This window comes from Ambystoma mexicanum, chromosome 11 (genome assembly GCF_040938575.1).
Source record: "Ambystoma mexicanum isolate Mex_15411 chromosome 11, UKY_AmexF1_1, whole genome shotgun sequence".
Taxonomy (NCBI): Eukaryota; Metazoa; Chordata; class Amphibia; order Caudata; family Ambystomatidae; genus Ambystoma; species Ambystoma mexicanum.
This window is the reverse complement of record NC_090934.1, coordinates 265110440-265122821: the sequence shown is the minus strand read 5'-3', so window position 1 is coordinate 265122821 and position 12382 is coordinate 265110440. Positions and strand designations below refer to the sequence as shown.

Genomic DNA, 12382 nt, shown 5'->3' with positions numbered 1-12382 from the left:
AGTTGTGTTTGGTGAATGCCTATCTAATACCTTTACACAAGCCAAAAGTGTTTGCTTTGTGAGTGCTTGTTTATAACAGGACTTCAGTGCAAGGAACATATATAAATCAAGTAGCTAAAGGCACAGTTGGCCAAGACATTTTTATTACACCTTTCGCTCATTTACAGCTGCAATTAAAGGATTCACTCTCAGACAACTGCTTAGAAATAAAACTGGCAGGCGAAAGTTTGATGTTACTCATAGGAGATGTATCATTCTTATGCTTCATCCCCTCTCCTAGCAAGACCCCCAGCACTGTTTGCTGGACTTTCAACCCTGAATGAGTGGTGTGTCATGCCCCGCATTCCTGTTTCTGGACGCTCGCGGGTGTTTACTTCCAGGTGGAAACTACCCTGGAGACTGTTTACAGCTCACGGAATCCGCCGCACTACAAGGTCCAGAATTCCATCTGCTTGTGGTCACGTGAAACGCCCGCAACGTGCCTCGCGTTCTGAAACAGACTCCAGTACTTAGTGTGGCGTGTCCCTGTAACGGGTGCTCCTAAAACTGACTATTCAGTTCGAATACTCGACATTCTGTTACTCTGATTCCTGTTTTATTACTGACCCGGCTTTGTATCAAGGACTATTCTGAACGTCTTTTCCTTCGATTTCTGGCTCCTGACTCCCTCGGTTGTTTCCCCTGGTTAACGAACTCCTGGCTCCCATTTCAGATTTGTTCTCCGCCTGCTCCCGTATGTTATGGTATTTGGATTTATGCAAGAATAAAAGACCTCCAGTGCTACTCTCTTTTGAAAACTTCCACGCACGTTTTCTTTATCTCTAGTGTGCTATCACTCTTGCACGAGTTTCTTGCTTTCCTTCCCCTTCGCCTATTACACGGAACATATACAAACCTTTTACCACGGACAGACCAACGGCGCTGCCCGCCTCACAAGAAGACAACGCTCTACCTACTGAAGTGACCAAAAGGACGCTCTCCTGTTTCTGGTGGTCACTCCCTAGATTGGTTACTTACACTTGGGGACGCTCTGCTGAATACACTTGGGGATTATTTTGAACACTACTAGTTGCGCCCTCGTGCCGTTCGGGTTAGGTGGACCATTGCACAGACTTCCTTCAACTGGAACTTCCATTTTCTATCATCAAGTCACCATCCTACTGCACTCTCTTAGGTTACGGGACTTCCTGTCTTGCTAAGCAGGTAATAGGGGGCAAGTACGGGGGGAGGGAACAAGTGCTGTAATTTCGTACCTCTTTGGCTGCTATCTTGAACTATCCTTTTCTTTGTTCCCTTAGCTCTGTTGTCGCTGCTCCTGCCTTTCCACTTAAGCCCCTGGCCTGTTAGCTGGTATACTTTCTACAGGCTGCGCTCTTGGGGGTAAAGTCTTGTGCAAACATAGCGTCCAAGATATCCCAGAGCCATCTTGGTGATAATCCAGGACATCCCAGAGTGAAGGGGATCCAAAAGCGGATGTTGGCCTTGTATCCTTTAAAAAATCTGTATCCTTTTCCAAATTGCGTAAAAGTTGTGACAGATTTAGGAGCCTATTATTTTTGCCTATTGGTCATGGAAACTGGAGCTGATCCAATGGCTGCTTTGATGCAAGCCTTTGCGACCTTACCCTCCGATATGGCATCTGCGAATGCGACTCTCCATCAACGTATGGATGTACTACAGAGTTTTGTGCAGCCCTTACCCCCCGATGAGGACTTCGGTGATGCTGCTGCCGCAGCAGCCCCTCCTGTACCCCAGGCACAATCTTCTGCTTCCGCACCCATTGTGCTTCCTGGACCGTTCCCTTTGGCCCCTCCAGAACGCTTCTATGGAGATCCTAAGACTTATCGGACCTTTGTAAATCAATGCCGTCTGCATTTTCTTTGTCGACCGCTGGCATTTCCTGACGCTGTTACCAAAGCAGCGTTTCTCCTTTCACATCTGGGAGGAACAGCAGCGGCTTGGGCTAACCCATTACTCGAAGCCAATGATCCAGCCCTATATAATTTTGATGCCCTTATTCAGTCTATGAATAGCGTATTCGATATGCATTACAAGGCACAAACCTCGGACCTCGAATTCCTTGCTATCAGTCAAGGCAAATCAGACCTTCTGTCTTACCTTGCTCGCTTTAATCAATTAGCAGCAGAAACCACCTGGCCCGAACAGAAGAAGGCAGCTGTCTTTTATAAGGGTCTTTCGGATGAGTTAAAAGACACCTTATCAGTGGTACCGGCTTTACCAACCGGCTTCCTGGAATTGTTGGACTTGGTCCTACAGGTCGACGCTCGGCTGCGGCAAAGACGTGGCGAACGGCGTAGTCCTGACCTTCGCCTCTCAGTCAAGTCAGAAACGACTCCGACTACTTCCTCAGGAGAAGCCGAGCCGATGCAAATAGGGGCCATCAGAGGTCCTCTAACCAAAGCCGAACGAGAACGACGTATGGTTAATAACCTATGCTTCTATTGCGGTCAATCTGGTCATTTCATTCGTGCATGTCCTAAGAGACCTGTTAAGGTAGCGGGAAACGCCAAGACTCGTCCTTAAACCGAGCCCTAAGGATGAGTCGCCATATGGATGGCTCAGACCAATGCCCTTCCTCCTCACACATCTATCTTGCCATGTGTTTTGTCCTCCCTGGTGTTGAGCCCTTCACCAGTCCAGTTATGATCGATTCAGGGGCTAGCGGAAACTATATGGACATACAATTAGCTCAACACCATGGCATACCGGTGGTTCCTAAAAAAAGACCTGAGGAAGTACATGCAGTAGATGGTTCTGATCTGGTGTCCGGATGGATAACGGAACAGACTGTCCCACTTCGCATGTTTACCTCAGAAGACCACATTGAGCAAATAGTTTTCGACCTTATTTCAGCCCCCCAGTTTGGGATCATTCTTGGTCTTTCTTGGCTCCGGACTCATAACCCTATGATTGATTGGGTCAAACAAACAGTGCATTTCTCTTCTGCGTTCTGTACCCAACATTGCTCTCGAAGCCCCGGTGTGACGCCTTCGTCTCCTTGTTTGGCTTTGGTGTCTAATGTCTCCTCTGTTAATGCCACGCTGGGAGATCTAAATCCCGAACTACCAGCAGTATACAAAGGCTTTTCCGATGTGTTCGACAAAGGATTATCAGAAAAACTCCCTCCACATCGTTGTTATGATTGCCCCATTGATTTGGTACCTGGGGCAGTGGTACCTCATGGTCGTATTTACACCCTGACCAGGAACGAAGAAGAACACCTGAAAGAGTATGTGGAGAAGGCATTGCGTCTGGGACATATTCGACCTTCCTGGTCCCCTGCTGCCTCTCCCATCTTTTTCGTACCGAAAAAGGAGGGGGATCTGCGCCCTTGCGTGGATTACAGAGCCTTGAACAAGATAACAGTCAAGAACCAGTACCCGTTGCCTCTCATAACGGAACTGCTTGATAAGATGACATCCTCCACTATTTTTACCAAATTAGATCTCAGGGGGGCATATAATTTGGTGAGGATACGAAGCGGGGACGAATGGAAAACCGCTTTCAAAACAAAGTTTGGGCTATATGAGTATTGCGTCATGCCATTCGGACTTTGTAACGCTCCAGCCACATTCCAACACTTTGTTAATGATATTTTCGGTGACATGCTAGATTGCTATGTGGTGATCTACTTAGATGATATCTTGATCTTCTCGGATTCATTCACTCAACATATCCAACACGTTCGCTCTGTACTGCAGCGTTTACGTACACACTCTCTCTATGCCAAATTGGAAAAATGTGTATTTCATGCATCATCAGTTGAGTTCTTGGGGTTTCAGATATCTGCGAAAGGGGTGCTCATGTGTGCTTCCAAGGTTAAAGCAGTTAAGGACTGGCCAGTCCCAGATTCTGTAAAGGCACTTCAATCTTTTCTGGGTTTCTCGAACTTTTATAGGCGCTTTATTGCCTCGTTTTCTGAGATAGTGGCGCCCTTGACCCGTCTCACCAGCCCGAAGATTCCATTCCTTTGGGATTACGAAGCCCAGTCGGCCTTTGAGGAATTAAAAGAAGCCTTTACTACTGCTCCCGTTCTGCAGCATCCAAACCCTTCCCTTCTGTTTATAGTGGAGGCTGACGCCTCCGCTATCGCGGTGGGGGCCATTCTGTCACAGATCTGCCCCACTACACAGCAACTGCATCCAGTGGCTTATTTCTCCCGTAAACTATCTCAGGCTGAATGCAATTACACTGTTATGGAGAGGGAACTCCTAGCAATCCGAGCAGCCTTTAAAGAGTGGAGACACCACCTTCTGGGTGCTCGACATCCAGTAACTGTGTACACCGACCATCGGAATCTACAGGATCTTTCACACGCAAAATGTACCAATGCTCGACAAATAGGTTGGCATTTATTTTTCACGCTATTTGACTTCACAGTTACTTAACCCCCTGGACCTCTACACGGAAAGGCAGATGCTTATCCCGTGTCGGAGCCGATTTCAACACCCGGGAATCGGTTACCTCTATGCTACCTTCGGGTTCTGTCATTTGTGTTTGTTCGGTCTCCCCCTCACTTCTGGAACAAGTTCGACAGTGGGCCAAAGAACATTCCTCTTATCTTGATACCTTGGGTGCCCAGATTGTCACGGGTCTTCCTTATGTTCATGGTCTTTTATACTTACCTGACAACCACACCAGACGGAAGGCTTTGGAATGGGCCCATGATACCCCGTTAGCTGCACATCCAGGTCAGCTTAAAACCTATGACCTGTTACATCGATGGTGCTGGTGGCCAGGTATGAAGGACACCGCGTCATACGTATCTACGTGTGCGATATGTGTACAATGTAAAAGGCAACCGGGGAGACCCTTCGGTCTATTGATGAACATGCCGCTTCCTCCACATCCCTGGCATACGGTTTCACTTGACTTTGTGGTAGAACTACCCTTGGTTAGGGGAATGTCAACGGTGCTTGTGGTGGTGGACGTATTCACAAAGATGGCACGATTTATACCATGCTCAGGTATACCTACCGCCTCATCATTGGCTACTCTTTTTTTTGATCATGTGGTACGCTTCTTCGGCCTACCCACAATCATGATTTCTGACCGGGGTACTCAATTTACTTCACGGTTCTGGAAAGCCCTTACCCATTCTTTGGGTATTGATGCACGGCTTTCGTCATCCTATCATCCTCAAACGGACGGACAAACCGAACGCACAAAGGGCACCATGGAACAATACCTTTGTTGCCTGTGCTTGCAACATCAGACAAATTGGTTTTCCGTTCTGGGAACAGCGGAGTTTGCTTATAACAACTCTCGACATACTTCAACAGGATGTTCCCCGTTTTACGCCTTGTATGGATTACATCCAAGGATTCTTCCACCTGTCTTGCCTTCCTTGGACCAAATCCCTGCAGCAAAAACCACGAGGGACACTCTGGTTGCTATACGGGATTCCGTTATGTCACATCTACAAGCTGCGCAGTCCCGGGCAAAGACACAAGCGGACAAACATCAGTCGCCTGCCCCCTCTTATGCACCGGGTGATCGTGCCTGGCTGGCAACTAAACATCTCAACATTCGGGGTAAACGGAAACTCATGCCTCGTTATGTAGGTCCATACAAGATCCTTTCTTGTCTCAATCCTGTTGCTGTCCGTTTGAACATACCATCCCATTGGCGGATTCACCCAGTCTTCCACGTATCCCTGCTCCGTCCTTTTATACCTGGCACTCGGCTTCCTGTTGCCCCTGCTCCAATTATTGTACAGGGTGAAGATGAATATGAAGTACGTGCTATATTGGACTCCCGTCTGCGTCGCGGAGTGCGTTTCTACCTGATTGATTGGAAGGGTTACGGTCCTGAAGATAGGACTTGGGAACCGGCCTCAAATCTGCATGCACCCCGACTCTTGCGGGCCTTTTGGTTGGAAAGACTGCGTGCCCGCAGGGGTGGTCGTCCTTTGCGGGGGGTACTGTCATGCCCCGCATTCCTGTTTCTGGACGCTCGCGGGTGTTTACTTCTAGGTGGAAACTACCCTGGAGACTGTTTACAGCTCACGGAATCCGCTGCACTACAAGGTCCAGAATTCCATCTGCTTGCGGTCACGTGAAACGCCCGCAACGTGCCTCGCGTTCTGAAACAGACTCCAGTACTTAGTGTGGCGTGTCCCTGTAACGGGTGCTCCTAAAACTGACTATTCAGTTCGAGTACTCGACATTGTTACTCTTCCTGTTTTATTACTGACCCGGCTTTGTATCAAGGACTATTCTGAACGTCTTTTCCTTCGATTTCTGGCTCCTGACTCCCTCGGTTGTTTCCCCTGGTTAACAAACTCCTGGCTCCCATTTCGGATTTGGTCTCCGCCTGCTCCCGTATGTTATGGTATTTGGATTTATGCAAGAATAAAAGACCTCCAGTGCTACTCTCTGTTGAAAACTTCCACGCACGTTTTCTTTATCTCTAGTGTGCTATCACTCTTGCACAAGTTTCTTGCTTTCCTTCCCCTTCGCCTATTACACGGAACATATACAAACTCTTTACCACGGACAGACCAACGGCGCTGCCCGCCTCACAAGAAGACAACGGTATACCTACTGAAGTGACCAAACGGACGCTCTCCTGTTTCTGGTGGTCACTCCCTGGATTGGTTACTTACACTTGGGGACGCTCTGCTGAATACACTTGGGGATTATTTTGAACACTACTAGTTGCGCCCTCGTGCCGTTCGGGTTAGTTGGACCATTGCACAGACTTCCTTCAACTGGAACTTCCATTTTCTATCATCAAGTCACCATCCTACTGCACTCTCTTAGGTTACGGGACTTCCTGTCTTGCTAAGCAGGTAAGAGGGGGCAAGTACGGGGGGAGGGAACAAGTGCTGTAATTTCGTACCTCTTTGGCTGCTATCTTGAACTATCCTTTTCTTTGTTCCCTTAGCTCTGCTCCTGCCTTTCCACTTAAGCCCCTGGCCTGTTAGCTGGTATACTTTCTACAGGCTGCGCTCTTGGGGGGAAAGTCTTGTGCAAACATAGCGTCCAAGATATCCCAGAACCATCTTGGTGATAATCCAGGACATCCCAGAGTGAAGGGGTTCCAAAAGCGGATGTTGGCCTTGTATCCTTTAAAAAATCTGTATCCTTTTCCAAATTGCGTAAAAGTTGTGACAGGTGCCTTTTTCCTCTCATTTATTGTGGTTGGCTCTATCTTTTGGAACTCTGAATAATTAAAATAAACTCCATAGTTATGAATAAAAAATATAGAAAGTTGTGACAGGTGCCTTTTTCCTCTCATTTATTGTGGTTGGCTCTATCTTTTGGAACTCTGAATAATTAAAATAAACTCCATAGTTATGAATAAAAAATATAGAAAAATTCCTATATCCAAATCACGCATATCATACAGTGTAATTAACTGCGACTATGATCTAACTAACTAAAAATAGTCACCCGTTTCCAAATATTAAAAGCTGCAGCACTGCCTACAATGGATTTGGGCCCCCACTAAGGCTGCCCAAAATTGGTCTCTGCATATGCTCTCTATAGATCGCACAAAGCCCCCATACCCTTTGCTGTACAATGGCTTAAAAACAGGACATGCTGTCAGTATATGTCTGCTAGTCTCTACTTCCCAAGCACAATGCCTGCACACGTCCCCTTGTTCCTCTTTGACCCACATATTCCTAAATTCCTTTGTCTCTAGTATATTGAACCTAAGTTGCATTGTAAATCTTCTGAGAGCAGGATTGGCCCATTTCAGAAGGTAGCTTCTCGGTTTACCAATGTTGAAGACCTGTTAGGAGTATTCTCTATATCTTATAAGGCTGTTTAATCTGTCAATCGCCTTGACCATGTCCATCTCTGTCATTTTGTATTCTACTTGTACTGTGGAGTCTATCTCCTCCATAGCTCTTAAAGGAATCTGAGTTTGACTACTGCAGCACATAGCTCCTTATGGGAAGACCTTAGGGTCCTCCTTTTAAGATTCTTTTTCTGTATCCTCCAGTAACTATAGTTCTATACTTAGTATCTCTCCCAAAACTCTTTAGTCTGAGAGATTGGCACACACCACCTTCAGTGGAGTGCCAAAGGGATACCTTGCACCCTCCTTCTCTTTGCTCCTGTGGCTTTTTTAATCACATAGACAATCTCCTAGTTATGGCTGGTGGCAGTGGATGTGTTCTACCAACTATTGTATATTTTTTGTACTTCAGGCTATGTCCACAGCCTCGGTAGTGCACAATAGGGGCACCCAATTAACAACTTGAGGCCTCACTTTTTTTTTTGCCATTACTAGCGTGGTTGTTCTTTGTTAACACTTCTGGGGTGGTCAGTGTGTGCATGTTTTGCCTTTGGCGGGAACCTGTAGGTATTCCCGCCTAGGCTCCAGAGTGTTTGGGCAGGCAGGCAGGCAGGAAGGGAGGAGTTTTGCATCCCTCTGTCCTTTGTCTGCCAAAGTGCCTGAATAGGGCAGCTCCCGCAGGGGGTCTGGCTGTCCTTATTGGACAGCCAAACGTCCCTTTCAGTAAAATGCTGAGAGAGATTGTGGAGGAGTGTGTGCTGCAACTGTATAAAAGGGGAGGCTTCTGGAGTGAAAAGTAAGTCGAACACTGGAAACAGAAGTAACCAAAGAAGAAGACGACCAGAGATGCCTGCAGGTCATTTGCAACACTGTGACGCGACCACTGCTGTCCTGACCCCGTTTTCTATGCGACAAGGAGCTCCGAAGAGGACAACTCCTTTGCTTTGGCTGGTGGGAACAACTAGTCCCAAGACGACCTTTGAAACAAGCTATCTCCTGTGGTTCTAGGAGCTTCCAGAGCCACGGAACCCAAATACCAGGAGACCTGCTGAACTTTTAGAGTGCATCGTCGTGGAAAGGCCAAATCTGCCCAAATCTTTGCTGAACCCGTAAGGACACTCCAGAGATCGAATCCAACTCGCCCAGAGCCCCTCACCAGAGTGTGGGACTGCAGGAAGCGAAGAAGATTGACCGGGCGATCCGTGTCTCTTGTTTGTGCTGCAGAAAAGGTGCCAAAACCACAGAGTGAACCAGGAAGTTGCTGAAAGTCCTGCCACAGGTCCTCCCTCAAGACTGCTGCTGAGTGATCATGTCCATTGTCCTGCCCAGTCACCAGACCGTAGAATCCGGAGGTCGGGTCCAGAGATGCAACATCGTGGAGCATCCAGCACAAACATTTACTTCTAACCTAAGATACTGTGGGTGAAAAAAGTATTGCTTACCTGATTCCAAGAAGTCGCTCCAGAGCGCTGGAGTGCACATAGTGGCGCACAGGGCAACCCCCTCTTACCTCTGACCCAAACTGCTGCTTGTGTCCCCTTTTCGAGTCCGTTTTAAGGTCTCATTTGTTAGTTGTTAACTTGCTGCTTCAATAACTCTAGACACTGGAAGAAATACACAGGAACTCTTAATTATTTGCTGATTGTCAAGACTTCAAGTCCTCTATGAACTGCCTTTAGCTGTGGTTGCGTTTTTGGACTTAAAAGATTTGCTAGGTGAAGAAACCGTCTCTAGAGCCTTGAACTAACTCATGCTACACTAACTAACCATTTTCCTCCCTTTAAGTGACTTTAGTATGTGTTTTCAGAGTAAATGTACTACCGTATAACCCGTTGAAAACCGCATGAGTGCGCAATAACTGATAATACAATACAATTGTCTTTTCCCTTTCTAACGTTGCTACAAATGTAACCGCGAGCAAACACAAAAGTGAAAGTGCCCTTTGAAGTGTATTATCAAGTATTCTTAAGTGTTCTAATGTAAAAGTCTGAAGTATTTAAAGTGATTGTGGTCTAAATATAATAAATATATACATTTTATATAATTGTAAGTGTAAGTGCTTCTTTGTTGTGCCTGTCTAGCTAAGATTCAGTGTACTTACCTACAGCTCACATCTTCCTCTTAAGATAAGACTGACTGCTCTCCACTCTAGCAAGGCCCTGAGCTAGTACAGACTGATACTAAGAGTTGGGGATCTACAAACCACCGAGATGGCTTACTAAAGTCTTACTGCCAGAAGGACTTTAGGAAAAATCCCCTCACAGTTACTGCTTGATAATGCTAGGCCAAAGTGATCCAAGGAGGATGTGCTTTAGATAGGGAGTGGCAGATAGAGTGTGGCAATGGCAATGGGTAGCATGGCCATTGCAATCAATGGGTGGGTCAATAACTAAACAATACTCACAAGCTGTGTCCCCCCTCACATGTAATTTCGCTTCTCTTTGAACTCCAATGCGATAGTTTCTACTTATAGGTGGTTTTTAGGTGCTGCCTAATAACCCAAGCTAATATCAGGACAAGAGAGGCGAGCTGCTCAGGCTCTTGTAAATACTGTATGGTTTTTGTGAGGAACGTTGGTATAGATGTTCCCCTAAATGCAGTGATCTTTCCCTAATTCAGCCGTGCCCAGAAAGCATGGCAATAATGAAGTGAAGAGCCACTAATTTGTGACTATGTTTAAATGTTGTCTCTTTTGCCTTCTCTTTTTTATTCTGACTGTATGCTAATGTTCTTTCTTTTTTGTTATTGTATGCTGTTTTTCTTTTTCCTTTCTCTTTTAGTGAGGAAGACATTTTAAAATGAACGTTGTTTGTATCATGTGTATTTATATTGTGTGATCTTTTGTGGTAATGTTGTGAACAGTTTGTAATGTACTGCAACACAATGGGCCTCATTGCACGGTAGGCGCTAGGGGATTACCGGCACCGGTAAGATCACTGGTGCCGGTAATCCCTTAGCACCCTACTACGAGGTCCCAGCGGGTCCCGTCCTTAACGCCTGGTCTAACCAGGCGTTAAGGACGGGACCCACTAAGGGACTTCAGAGCTAATAACGGTACCGCAAATTGCGGTACCGTTATTAGCTCCTTCCCCATTCCCATTGAGCCCTAATGGGGCTCGAATGGGAATGGGGAATGGTATTTGGCATGGGGACTTACCGGGTCCTCCAGGGTCGGAATGACCCGTTAAGTCCCCATACCGCCTAGCCGGACCCGGTGTGCGGTAAGGGAGTAGCCATGCCGCTAATAGCGGCATGGTTACCTCCTACCGTGTAATGAGGCCCAATGGGCCTCATTCTGAGGTGGGCGCAAAGGGATTACCGGCACCAGTAAGGACCCCGGTGCCAGTAATCCTTTTGCGCCCTATTCTGAGGTCATGAAAGTCCCTATACTTGCAATGGGACATATTTTTTATTAATCATATTTTGCTGCCTTCCTTCCCCCTCCCCAACCGCCGGTATGAAAAGCAAAGTCCTATGCCCCTTTTTCAGTTAATTGAATTGCCCAAACTCTTTCAATCGTTCTTGCTGAAACGTTGTGATCATCAGATTACAAAAAGCAGCCGTATTAGTATCTATTTTTAAATGTTTGTATTAAAGGTAAGTAGCTCTGGATTTAATGTTAAATATTCGCTTATGTGGTAAGCATGTTAAAATACACAATAATGTGGTAATTTCAGTTATAATGAATTAGGGTTGGCCAGTGTTCATCCCTATATAATACGAGAATTATCTCACTCGAGGGGCTGGGCATTATCTTGCTACAGACATGATCTTACCGGAAAGGGATTGTCCCACCTACGTGCTACAGGACCATTTATATTTGAACTACGATGACATTCGTTATCTTTGTGCTTTCCAGTAATATCAAGTCTGCCTCCACCTCCCAACCAATCCTATTACTGTTGCCATGGTAATTAAGCACATGGGATATAGTATTTATTGTTCACTTGGAACACATTCATGCTAGACAGAACGTTCTTCAGAGCAATCATGCGTTTTTCCCATTTTTTCACTGTGTTTTTTGGGTGTAGGCTCCCGTCACTTTTCCATCAGGTATGGTGCCAGGTTCACCTATCAAACTTGAGGAGAACCACCTCTGGTTCCAGAAGCACCTCACAACCTTCCTCTTTGCTTCTTCCTTTGCTCTTCCTCTCCCCTGCTGATCTATCTGCCTCAGTACCCTGCACCTGGTTACCCTCTGACCTCGGGCCCAGGTCCCTGCTGATCCATCCACTCACCTGCACTGCCTCCTGGCAACCCTGCACTTGGGTCTGTATCTGTAACCCTACAGTCCCCTTACCTGCACTTATCAGACACCCCTTGTTTGCGTGTTAAACCTTGCACTTGCCACTCTGCTGGCTGCACTACCAGTTGTTTTATCCCTTGATTAGCACTTTCCACTTCTCCCCTCTGCACTTTCCCACTTCACTCTCCCCTGCACTTGTACGTTTTCAATGTCACTGGGCCTAGTAAGACAGTTGTTTTTCTCCTCCCTTGCTTCCCCTCCCTTGCCCCGTTGCGCTCTGAAACACTTGTGTATGAGTGCGATACAAATAAAATATCATTATGGCCTCTTCTGCTGAAACATGATCCTCATTCCGGGGAAGACGCA

General features: G+C 46.6%; 1 protein-coding gene across 5 annotated transcripts in view; it reads left to right on the top strand.

Annotated features, from left to right (window-relative positions):
- Positions 1-12382, top strand: part of L3MBTL3 (L3MBTL histone methyl-lysine binding protein 3) — a 1294236-nt gene that overhangs the window by 1013279 nt on the left and 268575 nt on the right. The gene's annotated exons all lie outside the window — the stretch shown is intronic.